This window comes from Cygnus olor, chromosome 4, assembly GCF_009769625.2.
Source record: "Cygnus olor isolate bCygOlo1 chromosome 4, bCygOlo1.pri.v2, whole genome shotgun sequence".
Classification (NCBI taxonomy): Eukaryota; Metazoa; Chordata; class Aves; order Anseriformes; family Anatidae; genus Cygnus; species Cygnus olor.
Window position 1 is genome coordinate 4,769,432 of NC_049172.1, and position 15,198 is coordinate 4,784,629.

General features: G+C 41.1%; 1 long non-coding RNA gene across 2 annotated transcripts in view; it reads right to left on the reverse strand.

Annotated features, from left to right (window-relative positions):
* Window positions 1–15,198, reverse strand: part of LOC121069107 — a 115,916-nt gene that overhangs the window by 56,575 nt on the left and 44,143 nt on the right. For both annotated transcript variants that reach the window (XR_005819263.1, XR_005819264.1), the window contains 2 exons: window positions 7,886–7,962; window positions 1,941–2,078 (listed from right to left, as the gene is read on the reverse strand). This is a non-coding gene — a long non-coding RNA (uncharacterized LOC121069107). The remainder of the gene's footprint in view (window positions 1–1,940; window positions 2,079–7,885; window positions 7,963–15,198) is intronic.

The following is a 15,198-nucleotide window of genomic DNA, read 5'->3' on the forward strand; positions in this document are numbered from 1 at the left end:
ACAGTGACTCTGAAATGGACCGATGCTTTGAGAATAAAGTGGGGTAAGCATTAATGGAAGAGCAGAGGGAAGTCTTATACTGCAAAAGCAGGGAAAAAGTGATAAAATTCATCTGACTTCCACTGCTTTTCATTCAAGGACAATAAGAAGGAAAGAAAAGGAGTAAAACACAGTTCAAAGTTCCAGTCAAAAAAAATGAGACAAAAAAGTGAGAAAGTCCTTCTTATCATCGAGGTAATCCTTCTGACTACACAGGATTGCACTTATCACAGTTTAGGTGCTTTGTCCAGCATCCCCTTCAGTCTCCAGACAGAAGGAAACTATACCAATCTATTGGTATTGGTTTTGAGATGTTTTTCTTTGAATAAAAATGTTTCCATCAATAATTTCAGGCTACTAGCACTGCCTCTTGTAGCTCTACCCCAGGATTCAGCCCAAGGAACAAGCAACAAAGGAAATAAAGAAAAAAAGTGCTCCTGTAGTTGGAAAGCTCATTTACCTTTTGTCTTCTATACTCATTTTATGGTTCCAGTGTTTTTTAAAATACTGTTTGATCTGGCAAGCAGTCTTAAGGTCTTACTAAAGTTCCGTTTCCTTTTCTAAAGCACGAAACCAACAGAGTAATCAAGGTAACCATCAGTTATGTATCACTTTTTTCAAGTTGTAGCTGCAACTAGGATGTCAAGAAAAGAACTGGGCAAAAGGGTTTTCAGCTAAATGTGGTTTCTTATCTTCCCACAGCTATTTTAAACATCAGGCCAATGTTTCTAGCTTTGTCTGGAGAAGGAAAAAAAAAAAAAAAAAAAGAAATTTGTTGCTAGATTTAAAAGTCTTCCAGAGTAACTGGAGAGATATCACTCAGGCACTCAGCTGGGCTGTGGCAGATCTGGGACCCATCTCCTCCTTTGCCTGAGCAGCGTATGAGCCAGTGCACACTGGGGTATTAACCTATCTGCCAGGCTGTCAGCCTGGGGCCTAGGGTCAGGCTGTCTCAGTCTCTCCTGCTGAAGCTGCTCTATTTTACATAGAATAAATCATTCATTAGGGCTCAGACAGTGCGCAAAACAACTTCATCACTAAATGGTTAGACGAGTCATGGGGGATGCAGGCAAGGATTGCGGTCCCTGCTTCAGGAGAAGCTTACGCTCAAATTAAGTAGTCAGTGTAACACAGATCTCATTTGTCCTAGGTGAGTGCACTAAGACACAAAATGATTCCCCCCATGGCCTCCAAAATATTTCAAGTATTATCCCAATAAAAGCAGAACAAGAGGAATTAAGAACTTCTCTCTCCTCCACCTAAATAAAAGCCCTAATATCTGAGTGGTAATGATTTAAATGTCCTCAAGCTGAGGAAGGAATTTAACTGTGGCCTCCCACATACAAAATAAATGCCATAATCACTGGGTTCTTGCATGAAAGCATTTACATCTATTTTGTCGTTTCCTCTCCTTGAAAGTGACATAAAACAAAACATACATTTGATGCTATTCCGTGCTGAATGAGAAAAATCCAGTGGAAAAAAAAATACTACACCACTGAAATTAACTTTTAGTTAAACTCAACTGAATCTCTTCTCTAATTTTTCCCATTTAGCTACCAACCAACATGTAATAACAGTGGTTCACACAGGCATAGCCCAAGTCTTTGTTAATCAATGAGGTGATTTAACTAGAACCTTTTGTAAACAATCTGTTTGAAAAGCCAACACTTTCCTGTGTTGGAATATCCAGCCCTTCTTTCTTAGGGACTTATGTTTGAAAATGGGAATTGAAAAAAAAAAAAAAAGCAGTTATTGATTCAATCTTGTCTTGTTCAGTCTCAACTTGTAAGGAATTTCATTTAATTAAATTGGCTACAAATATATAAAGATATGTGCGTATATGTGTGTGTGTATGTTTGTATTTTGCTTTGAAAGCGAGAGATCAGCTAGGAAATCACCTGTTTCCCACTACTGCCACCAGGTTCTCAGAGTTATGCAGTCCTCATATGTATTGCCTGTAAGTGGTTCACCAGGGCACTGGGTTAAGCCTCTGTCCCTCAGACAGACAGGCTGGTACACTGTGTCCAGGATTTCACCTGTAATGTTGGGAAAAAAAGGAATGTTCTTAATTTTTTCAGGAGCTATGGACTACCTCTTCATGTTTTGTCTCTTATTTTTGACATCTTCATCATGCCCTCTCACATCTGCTCCTGCTTTTCAGAGTCCCTACCTAGGATCTGTCTCGGTGATTCTCTGCTGTTGACCATTTTGGCAAGACAGCGAAATCCTCATCCCCCACATCTAGATTCACCCACCTGAATGGCATCTTCAAAAAAAATTAAAAAGCATTCCTTATTCATAACTGGACAAAAGGTTCTTGCCATAGATACTGACAATGTCCATCTCATTTAATTAGAAGTTTTATACTTGGATAATGAAAGGTGCTGAAAACATGCTCACTTATTAATCCTGACAGGAATAGGGTTGGTACAATCTCTACCAGGACATCCATAGGAAAAATTGCCTTTTTATGCTCTGTTTTATAGTCCTCCATCTCTCTAGAAGGGGAGAGAATATGGAGAGTCTTGAAGTATGTGTCCTTTCCTGAAAACAAAGGAAGGTTTCTGAAAGATGACTGGTATTATCCTCACTGTCCTTTTTAGCTAAAACTAAAAGGAGTTTCCTGGCATGTGAATAAAACAACTGGGCGTAGTTTACAAAGACTATAAAGACTGAAATTGAGCTTGCTGAAAATTGAACTTTTCAGTCAAAATTCTTTTGTATTTTAAATGATGAAAAGAGGAGAAAAATGAAAGTGCTCTGTCCTTTCAGGAAAGTCGGAGCTCCAGGCAGGAGCTGACATCCCCAGAGGCAGGTTGGTGGGACACTGGGAAGGCAGACCAGCAGGACAGCCAGCACGCCTGCCATCCCATGTGTCAATGAACTCAATGGGTTCCTGGAAAATAATTTGATTTCACCCAGCCAGCCCTTCCCCACAGCAAAGTGTTGAGTTTGAACATTTGGGCTGAATTTTTGAACAACCCTTGCTTCCCAAGTACCCTTTTTCTGCATTCCTTTTGTACTACCATTTTGCATGGGCCATACACAACATAAAGTAACTGGGACTGGTAGATGCAGTTCTACGTGTTACTAGTACCTTTTAATAGCACAAAACAGTTCAGATCCCTTTGAAAGATGTCAGATCGTTTGTCACAGTACATTTTGGTGGTAGATAGAAATCTTATGACACGTCTAGTCAGTGGAATACATCTTTCCTGGAAGGAATTACTTTTTATTCATTCAGGCACCCAGTCAATACCTGGTTCACACTATGCCTAGCACAGAGGGTAGGTGTCTGTGTGTATGCATGCATGCAGATACAGACCTACTTGTGGGTAAACAGAGCGGCAACGCTGCTCTGAAGAGTCTATACTCTTTTAAAGCTTTTACAATCTTTCAACACATCTATCACATAACTCGCCCTCTTAGCATCCTGCTGACCTCTGCAAACTCACGAGCACTAACCCGCTTCTTTACACCTACTTGCTGTAGCCATTCATCCCTTTAGGGCTGCCGTATCAGGCACAGATGAAGTTTGCATGCTACGGACTAAGCTTCGGCAAATCCAAAGGCATTGGTGAGCTTGTGGTGTTACCAGAGAGACCTTTGAAACCTGCAGGCAGGTCTGCTGAGCCACTTTTTTTCTAACCACAGCTTGCTGTGGCCTGTGGTTATTCACCATTTAGGCCTATTCAGCAGCAGGACTAAAACACAGAGGCAGTAAATCCCGCTGAAAGCTCCTCCATATATGACACACTTTATTATAAGAGAATAAGGGGTTCAGCTCTGTTGGACCAAATCAAGTTGGCCTGTGTTAAGTACCACATTTTAGATTCAAATCCCTGCTAAACCCTCTGCTTACGCTCGTGGTTAACATTATTTTTATATCTGTCTTCAGAAATGAAAGACAGAAGCAGCTCACACATAGCAGTAACAGCATCAGCAGCTTTTAAAGGCCGACTCCATAGATTAAAGGGTGATACACTGAGCACCACCACCCCAGTGTCTACTGATTAGGTTGGGAGAAAAGCTGAGTGACAAACATGTTTCCAATCTGCCTAGCCCATGCAGCGAAATGGAGCAATCTGGCCTGAAAAGGGATTTAGACTTTTGTTGTGCGCAAGGGGGGAAAAAGCTGATTTAAATCCATCAACAATGCTCTCCCTCTTGGTGATCTCAGAGATAAGGAACAGAGTCTGGACACAGTTCATATCCTACCTCTCACCAGGCCCCACACTTCCACTCAAAGACAAAAGCTGGCAGATGAGGGTAAAGGATGCTGTCTTGCTATTGAGCAGCCTGCTCACTTAAAAACATGTTGTACAATGCATGGAGCCTGCCTGGGGTATTTGATCTAGCAATTTTTAAAGTGAGAGTGAATCCCCAGCCCATAGGAAGAGAAATATAAGGCCTTTTAGTTCACCAAGAACATTGCTATTAATTATGTGGTGCTGTGGATATATAGCACTGCATGTGTAAAAAGAATCTTTAGAGACAGACAGAAAGGTCTTGCTCCAACTTGTTTACAGTCTAAACCAGAAAGACATTACACCAGAGAATAACGACAGCCTACAGCTCTTGTGTGGGGTAGGCAGAGGTAGAAGTGGGGCGGACAAAGAAGAGACATGGCAAAAAACAAAGGCGAAGGAAATCAGATTTCTAAGAGAGAGAGCTATTAGATCCCCTTACAAGGAAAGAAAATCACATGGTTTCCTTTATTCTGGTTATTTAATATATGCCATCCTGTGCATTTCAGTGTGACTGCCATAAGGATTGAGCCATTACATTCTCTCTTTATCTCTTGTCACAAAGACTGAGAATGAGGTGATAACCCATTTTTCTGAAACCTCTCTCAGACCCTTGGAGGGAAAAAAAAAAAAAGAAAAAAAAAAAGATTTTGCCTTGTTTCATCTGAAAGAGATGAAAAGGTTAAAAAAAATGCAGTTCTGGTTGCCTATAAGCATATCCGCTCTTTGCTTATTTTTAATTGATTTCGTTTTTTCAAATAAAAGCGAATGAAAGAAGGGATGCATGCGCGGAAAGTCAATCCGTGCAAAAGGCAAAGGCTTGTTTTCTTGTGGCAGAAATGCAGATGATGCCCTCTGACAGTTGTGAAGAACGCCAACAAAATGGTTGCTGGAAAATAGCAGCAATCACCTCTGTTACTCCATGGATGCCCCTCGCCATAGGCATTAGTGCAGAGCTTTCTCGTTCACAATTATTAAAACAGACTTCAGCAAGCCCTTATTGCTGCCATGTTTGGAGAGCAGCATTCAGATGCAGATTGCCTTAAATCCCATCAACCCATTCAAGCGTTTGTACGCAAGTGTGTCTGCCTCTGCGTGTACGTGTGCATGTGTTTGGGTGCATTTATCCACATCCACAGTGCTCACTGTGCGCACACCTTCTCTTCACCCCCTCATTCGGAGAGAAAGAGCTAATATTGTTAAAGACGAGAATGTGAAATTTTCCAAGCTACTTTGTCAGATGTTCGTGTGTGCGTCTTATAAATATTTCATACCAAATATTTAACATTATTCCTTCCCCAATCCGATCAGCTTTGAAATGCTCCTCAAAGTGAATTCTCCCCTAACAATGGCTTGACGCAAAAGCCTTTTTTCTCTCTTAAGAAGAGGAGGCTGCACATGGTCTGCTACCATAGCAGCATGAATAGTTCTTATTTAATGGAAAATAAAAGATACTTTACATTAATTCAGTGGGGGATGGAAAGCTGGGCACATGCGTACCTTGTGCTTCAAACATGGAGGAGCATCATACCTTGACCTCCCCTCCTCTGGTCCCATGATTATTACCCAGCTTGCATTAGAACTGTAATGGGAAGTGACAAGTTTATGTAAATGATCCACACAAGGATTTTACTCTTGTAAAACAGAGCAGTTACTCTGGGCTTTCTAATTATTTCATGCCTTGTGGTTCTGTGATGGGGCAGAGATGACTATTACTTGAAAAGTATATTGTGATTGACAAGCCACTGTCCCCCTGGAACTCATTAAGGCCTGTGCTTTGCAAGAGGGGGTAGAAAACCCTACCAGGCACACCACATGCACACAAGCACGCGCGCACACTCGCCCCAGTGCCGATTGCTCTTTCAGATCATTTGTTGGGATTTTTGCACTGGTAGAGAGAAGCGCAATCTGCATGTATCTCAAACAAGTACCACCTCCTGGCTACAAATTGACCAATTATCCTCCACTCTCCCATTTTGAGTTTAAAATCTAAGATTATCGGCAACAGACCTGGCAGGCGTACACCGGTCTTTGGATTTTAGCGTGCTGGATGGAAGAAGTCAGTTGTTTCACAATACAGCGCTCAGCAGAGTGGGGAGCGGAGAGGGGCTGGGATAAGGGAAGAAGGCTGCTATAAAAGCTGTCACTAGTGCATTTCTGCTGCCACGCAATTTGTGCAAGTGCTTTCCAGTACATATGGAGAGCCATTCTGCTGCCTCGGCATGACCTGCTTGCCTTTCTTTCTTAATTGATTTTTCTGGCCTTCAAACTTGCAAACAAAATGACAATTTGTTTGGTGAAAGTAGAGCCCCTGTCTTTTGAAACGTACACCACACTCCAACCATGGAGAGAGGAAAAATCCTATTCAGCAGCTGCATTAATGCTTCCCATTGTAGAAGTGGTTTTGAATTCTGCTGCTGGTTTGGGATGTAACACAGTTTAGCATAAAATCAATTCATTGTTAACTCCATAGTGGTTGGATCTTATGGGCATGCAGCATTTCTTACTTTTAGTTTACTTCTGATTGAAGTAAACCCTCTGTGAGGCTTAAGAAAGACACACGGTCCACTTGAATTCTTCCATTAAAGAGCACTAGCACTTTGCTTACTTCAAGTTGTTTCAATCTTTACAAATAACAATAATAATAATAAAAATAAAATAATAGTAATAAAAAACTTGATGTCTTTTCAGTTTCAACCAGGAGTTGGATACTTAATTCACTACCTTTCTAGCAACCCACTTGACTATATCTGCAGGAGAAATTTATGATCTCACTATTATGTTCCATAATAGCATTGCAGTGAGATAACAACCACCCATCATCTCTGTATAATACCTTTGTTATGTCTAATTTGTCAGCAGATTTCCCTCCAAAACATCTAGGTCATGGATAGTCAATTAAAAAATAATAAGATTCCTCATGATCCAACATATAAAGCTTAGGCCAAAAACTGTACATCATTGATACAAAAATCAGCATAAAGGTAGAAACATGGGACAAGAGAAGAACAAAAATAGAAAGGAAAAAAAAAAAAGGAAGGCATGGAAAAATCTCTGAGGTCAGTTATATTTTAGAGCAGTGAGAAGTGAATACACCAGGGACTAAGGTGGATTTTCAAACACACTGAGCATTGGCTTAATTTGTCTCCTTTGAGGTGACTCCTCCATTATGAGTCTCATAAGTGCAGTCGTAGATTAGTGCAGGGATAGTCAAGCTCTGCCTTTTGAGGTACATGTAGTTTGCAAGCAACTCAAGAGCACTCTCAGGCTGACAATCAGTCATATGGCCAGGAACAAAGCTAAGTAGTCCTGTAACTTCCGTGCCAATCCAAATCCAAATCTGTGGCTGTAGAAGGAGGTGAGTTAGCAGGGAGCACAGAGGCCACTATTGCTAAGTTTCTCTGGTGTGAGGTTTTATGATCTCCATCCCTGCTTTTGCAATGAGAGACCACAATCATCCTTTGGTGAACTGCACCCACTGCTTCCCCATCCTTGGCTCTCCAAGATACAACTCTCATGGCTTCCAGCCACTTGAGGAATTTGGCATATGGCTCACTGGGAGAGGGAAGTGGCTTACTGTCACTCAGTGTGCTCACCTGGTGCATATCTCAGTTGTCAGACTTCTTAGAAGTGACAGGAAGAACCTTGTTTGACATCTGATTTTGCAGGCCAGCTGCTAGAAAATACATAGTTTTATGTATAAGCTTAGCAAGTGCAAACCAAGAAACTCTTTATCTGCAAAGCAGAACTGTCCACTAGCCATTTACCACCAGCACAATACTTTTCTACTAAGCAAATTTTATCTTATCTCTGCTCAACCCATTCAAGGTAACACTCCAGCAATAGCTCATGCTCTGCTTGAGTGTCCTTCAGAGGCAGCAGCGGAGAGCTTCTGTATTTGTTTGTTTGTTTTATTGGTACATTTCCATAGCAGCTGAATCTATTGCTTATGCATCTTCAATAGCAGAAAATGCATGGGCTACAGGTAAGCCTTCTGCTGCTATGATTCCCATCCACAATTGGATTACAGGGCAGTTTTTAAATACCTGTTCCAAGAACCAAACTGAAAACAGTGGAGCCCTGAAAAGGCAGAGGACCCTTGAAACTGAATCTTTTGGGGGTTTGGACCCTTCTGTCTCCAGGGGTTAAGCAGACACTTTTTCCGTCCTACTGAAAAAAATTTGTCACTGCTGTAACCAATTCGTCTCTGACCACAGAAATGCAGAAAGAGTGGATAGAGTTCCAGCTGAAAATATTTCAATAGACAAGAGCATTGTAGCCACTTCTACAGGTACTGTCAAAAACTTAACGAATAGAAAAGAGCCTAACTACAACCTGAAGAGAGAAAGCTCAACCAAATTCACAGAGCCACTTGGCACTGAAAGGGAATGGCCAAAATCTATCATATGTTCAATTATGGTCATACTCAGCGTGCCTTTATTTTAACAGCCCATTTGCTCTCAAAACTATCATTTTGAGGAGTACGAGATACATATTTAAAGACTGAGCTCTAGCAAGTCTTAATCATGAACACACAGCATCAGCAACAGGCACTAACTCCGTAGGAAATGCAGCAGAGAAGAAACTAACAGTTTATTCAGAAAACATCTTGAAGTGTTTGGTTGTAAAGAGGCTGAGCCATTTGCTGCAGTGCTGGTGGTAATCAGGCCTATTATGTTATGCAGAAGAGCTGCTGTCAGTGAAAGTCATGGCATAAGTGCCTACAGCCTATACTTCACTGTCTGTAAGATTATCTATGGAAAAAGTTAAGATGGCACAGTTCATATACGTACATTAGTTAAAATATTTATGGAAACTGCACTTGTAAATCATCCCAGTTAAAATTCAAGCTAACATACTGCTGGCATGTTTATCTCGTCACAGTGGAAGTGCCTGACCTTTGCATTGCTTTATGTGGGTAATACAAACTGCTGTTAGTGACATTTAGGTTAAATTTGCTGACTTTGGAAGTCGTATCGTGGAAGTCACATATTATTTCCCCTATCTCAAATCTCAAACTGGTCAAGCCCAAAACTCTGCTTTGCGCTGGGAAAAAGGTATACACATACTAAATCTATATGTATATGCATATGTATATATGCAAGTACATATTTATAATATTTAATTGTATATACTATAAAACTATCTATTCATAACTATAAAATGTACAGGTGTTTAAGGTCATGAGTCCTAGCTACTTTAAGTAGCCAGGAGATACAACCAGAAGAAGAGTTTTAAACTTGAACTATCCATTTGGTTTAATTACATTATAATATCAGAAGCTACAGCTAAATACATTGATAATCTAAATCCTACCTACATGTAGCAAGACAAATTCTGTCAACTTCATCAGCTGAAGCTTAGAAGTGTTCAGTGTTAAACACAACCACATCCTGAAGGTATCAGTAAAGAACATTTATTAGATACCAGTCCTATTTGGGAGCATAACAGAGACCATCCTGTTTCACCACAGAAGAAAAATCATGCAAGGTTTCAAATCCAGCTGCAATTAAATCATTTGGATCTAAAATCTGTGGCTGGCCCTTCTGTCTACATCTCTGCTCTTTACCTTGCCCCCATCCTGCTGTGAAACGTGCAATAATTGCACAGCAGATTACTTTTTTTTTTTTGACTTTTTTTTTAAGAGCATGACATGGTCATTATTAATGTGGCCTGGTATTAGTCTGTTTTTCTTTTCATCTTTATCAGACATCTATCTCTCTCTCAGAGGTCTTGTTTACATAAAACAGTGCACTTGGATGCATGGTGCTTAATGAGTTTCTGTATAACCAGAACAGAGTGAGCAAAGTATGCCACTCTTTCTAATTATGAATCATTTGACTGCATTAAGAGAAAGAAAACTTGAGGAAATGATGCCAGAAAGCTTCTTACCATGTTTTTCTTTTTTTATTTATTGCTTAAAAAGAACAGCCATAAATTATGAGTTAGGACAATGCTGCTTTGGCTCCAAGCAGAAGCAGTAGGAAGAGAAAAACCCCCAACTGTGCTCGTATTTCATGCTCCAGGATCAGTGAGTGGTTCCTTCCTACATCCAGAAGGCTCTGCCAAGGATGGTATAATAAAATCAGTCAAACTCTGGTCTGGGTGGGTCTGTCTGAACTGGGGATGCTGAGAACACTTCCCAGCTACAGCCACACATTTTCTCTTGGATGCTGATGGGCCTTGGGTGCACACAGTCGTTCTGATACCCCCTGATTCCCTTTGGATGAAAACTTAGGCATCAGGGCAGCGATGGAGTCATGCCGTGCCCGTGCTCTGGCCCGCAGCCCACTGCAGAGCTCACCAACCTCGCTGCCTGCAGCACCCAGGCATCCTTTGCAGCTCAACAGACCTGGGCATTTCACCACAAACTCCTAGAATTAGGAAGATTCTCACATTTTGAATTTTAAAATTGCCTGTTTGATAAGATATTCCTCTCCAGTGGAATTTCCTGTTAAAATCAAAGCCTTGGTTAGCTGTAAGAACAAGGTAGATAAACTACCCTAGCTTCCCATTTGACTTCTGGAGCATTATGCATTTGCTGTGAGGTAGGACCATAGGGAAAATCACAAGCCACGCAGAGTGCAAGAGCTCTGAAGTAAGAGACGTGTTATAAGACGTCAGAACTAACAAGGGTTCTAGCAGAGAAAGAGTTAACCCAGTCATGTTAAAGAAAGAAAATGCTGAGTGCTTTAGGAAACCTCTTTGGCTCTGCTTGTAGGTGTAATTTGGCCAGTACATTGTTGCTGATCGCAGGCTGAGGAGACATCTTTTAATGTTAATTATTTTGGGTTTTGTCTACATGCATCATCTTTTTTGGATTTAAAAGGTCACCTTTTTATTTAATTATATCCAATTTATTTCTCTGGATAAAGACTGATACTATGCAAGCATGCAGGATTACAAATCATGATACACACTTGAGAAAACAGAAAGATGGAGATGAAAAGAATTCCAGATAGTCACAAAACAACATTAAAACATAACTCGGTGTGTTTAAAAGACTGGTCTTGCCTTGTAGCTAAGAGCATCAGCACAGTGCAGATAACTTTGTATTCCTACTGAGTGAGGGACATAAAACTAGCACTTTGCTCAAGAAATGCCACTTAGAGGGCTTGGAGTTCTTAAGGACATCGGTCCAAGAGCTTGGGAAAACAAAAGCCTGCAATAGCTACAGAAAGTCTCTGTTGGTTTTGGGAATATGATAAAAAGAAGCAGAGGGTCCAGGAAAAGAAAATTAAGTACTTTGAAAGTCAGAAGAGTTTCAGAAACCCAAAGCAGAAAGGAAACAAATAATAGTAAACCATAAAAAGACCATTTTTTTTCTTTTTTTTTTTTTTTTTAACATATAGAAAGACTTATTTTGATGTTTATGGAGCAAGAAGAGGCATGATCCTTCTTTTATTTAGCTTATGGTTGAATTCAAAAGCAACTGCAAGAGAAAGCCCAAGTGTGTTGGGTGTTTCACATGTTCATCTTAGACTGAAATGCTCCCGAGCAGTACGCTGTTCCATTTCAGTGCAGCAAAAAAATCCCAGGCTTTCTAGTCAGATAGGCTATTTATTTCTGCAACAGTCTGATTATTATGAATCTGCTCCCACAGGCTTCATGCAACCCCTTCCTTAAGACTATTTCCTATAGCTCCATAATCCACAACTCTGTTCCACATAATAACAGGCTAATCACTGCCCTACTTTTAAAAATGCAAAATATTTTTGACATGCTGCATAATGGTACTTCCCAAACAGCCCATAAACCTGTCCAGAGGATTCCTCCTTCATTTCCTTGCTTTGCTGTTATCTTTCTCAGCATCTTGTCTTGTAGAGTTCAATTTAGATTGCGATGTCTTTGGGCCAGAGGCCGCGTAAATCACCTGTGGCTCCACACAAATATTAACAGCAGAGTCTGACTTTGGAGCCATAAAATGCTTTCCAGACTCGAAATCCTAGAAGTCATCTCAGACTTCCAGGCATTCCAAGGTGGGTGACAAACACACTACTCCACAGTCAATCAAATAAGTGAGAAGAGAAGGTGAGGGAAAAGGGAAATTTTTCCAGAGCCTTCCTGAGCATTTTCACTCCATTGCATGAGTCTTCAAACTACAAATTCAGGTTCCTGATCACACAGGTTTGTATCAGTAACTCAATTCCTAACTTTTTTTTGAAACCAAAACTTTAAATCCTGGTTCTATTTAAGTCTAGTTTAAGTCTAAGATACTTTAGTATTATCAGGCAGGCTTTGCATCTAAGACACGTGATACTCTCACAAATGTTTACCATTGGGGACTTTGCCATCAAAATTAACAGTGCTCACACAATGAACTTGGCATCCTTTGGGCAGTCGCCTTCCTTTACAGTATTAGGGTCTGCAGGAGGTCCACACTTATCTGATAAAATTTATATTACATTGCAAGAAGTGCCGAAAGTCTGAATGTTGCCAGTGTCTTCAAAAAGCTGTGGCAAGGAAAAGCAGCCTGAAGCAAGGAATGTGTAATTCAAGCATACAATAAAAGTGTTGAGATCTTAAGGAGAAAGGAAATTACTTAAACCCCCACTTCACCATGTGATATCCCAGTGCCCAATCACAAGAAAAGGTACAGGTAAAGAGGAAGAATAAAAGCTCATTCCATCTTGAGCAAAACATGTCTGGGAAAAAACTTTCTGGGTCGCCCAGGCACCTCTCTTAACCAAAAGGCAAGGAAAACTCGCTGTAGGAACTCCTGAGGGCATAAGAGCCATGAAAGAAACTACAGAAGTTAGTTTTCAGGCAGACTCATGCTGCAGTGTGTGGAATAACGCTTCCCTTTGATCAGCTTTATCCAAAGAAACTCCCTGGCATGAAATAAAGAAGGCATTCAGGGATGTCTCACTGGTCCATGTCAGGATGTAGTGGTTGCCTGCAGCTGCGGTGTGAACCAAAGCCTCCTGATCCTGTTCTGTCAGCTTCACATCCAATTTTTGCTATCCATGAACGAAATGTAAGGATGAGGTTAGGAGTCTTGCTCCTAGCTCTTTTGCTTTTTGTGTGTGTGTGTTGTTTTTTTCCCCTCTCTCCAGTCATAGAGTAAGAGAGTCAGCAACACACACCCAAAGCATGAGTCACATACACGTACTAGCAGCAAACAGCCATTGTTTCAAACTGTCCTAGGGATGTGGATTGCAAAGTCCAGATTTGGCTCTGGATTTCCCCCCTCCCCCACAGATCAGAGCTTTTCAGATGCAGAGCTTAGTTTGGTTTGATGCTTATGTAAGAGAGGTTGGTCCTGGTACACCACAAAGGCCTCCTGCCCTCCCCAGAGGAGAATCCCACCCTTCAAATTGCAGTGCACAGGAAACAAGGGGAAGAGAAAGGAGACATGCATGGCCAAATCCCCCTCATTTTGCCTTAGGGGGTTGCACATGTGCAAACCGTTCAGTCTGCACTGTGTGCTGTACCACTTCAGCACAGAAGTCTGTTTTCCTGTGACTTTTTACTGGCATGCTAGACACTGAAAACTGATGCAACAGAATGGGAATAGGGAACAGGTAATTTACGCCCTTCTGTTAGGGAGCAAGCAACTTATTAATAACGTGTCTTCCAGGCTCAGCACTTTGTCTAGTGCAGCTCTGCTTTATCCAGTCTTATCCCACATAAAACACTTCATTAAAATGCAGTTAGGGTTATCAGCACTTGCTGCACAGATACACATCAAACACTTGGTCTTTGCATAACAGGGTGCCCAGCTCCCGTGTATTAGAAGAACAACTCCTAAACTCCAGGCTGTGAGGTTAAATTACCTACTCACCCCAAACACATTCAAGTATTCCCATATAAAAAACATTCCTTCTAAAGGAAATAAGTCATAGTACATCAGTAGCGTGTTGTATAGGCTCTCCCAGTATTAGATAACTGGGAAACATAGATGTGAATGTTATATTTCTTAGCACTTTGAAGTTGCCATGGATATCTGGTTTGTATAACAATGCCCCCTTAATGACAGTGGACACAGGACAAGTCTCAGGTACCAGGACATACCGAGTAAGAGATGCACGCGAATGGTGCTCACAGAGGCGAGCACCACACCTCCTTTAGCTCCACAGCTCCTGCAAGAAACTGCAATTTTGATCTGCTCTGAAGAGCTGATATGGTGCCTGGCTGTCTTTGTTGTAAGAGTCTGGGAATTTCCTGCAAAGCATGTAATATGCTTGAGGCATCAAGTTTTTAGCATTTATTTGCCAAAAAAAAGGGTGTATTATTTGGCATTTTTCCATGGTGACTTAATTCAAGGGCTATGAACAAAATGGGAATGGAAAACACCTTTCAGTTACAAAATGCCACTCACATGCACTCTGAATCCTGATAGCTTAAGCCACAATAAGCACCATAAGAACCAAGATGAAACCCCAGAGAAATTCATAGCAGTTAGATGTTAGCATCATTAAGCTAAGGACAACAGAGCCCTTTAGTTCAGTGGCCGATGCAGTGGGGTCAGCGTGAAGAATATTGGCGTTTGTCCCCACTCTGGGATCCTGGGGTGAATAACGTCCCTGCGCCTCGTCCCAGCTTCCCCATCACAAGGAGATGAAACTTAACCTACCCTGTGGTCAGAGATGGGGCAGGATTTAATACATAATACTGCAATCTTAGTTTACCTCAAGTCCTTAAAGTTTCTTATTGCCTTCTCTGGAGTTACAGGATTCTGTAAAAGTCTTCCTTTGCTTAAAATAGGTTTCAGCCTTTCTTCATTATGAAGTGTGATGCCACAAGCCTTGAGTTTTCAGGAAGGCGACAGAGAGGTGGCCGCGTTATCAATAACCTAATCTTATTTAAGAGCTTGCCTTGCTTTGAACATGAAGATTGCAATACCCCATACAGGAAAAGTAGTTTTGAGATACATAAATGAAACGCTACAGAACCAGGTCTTTCAGAT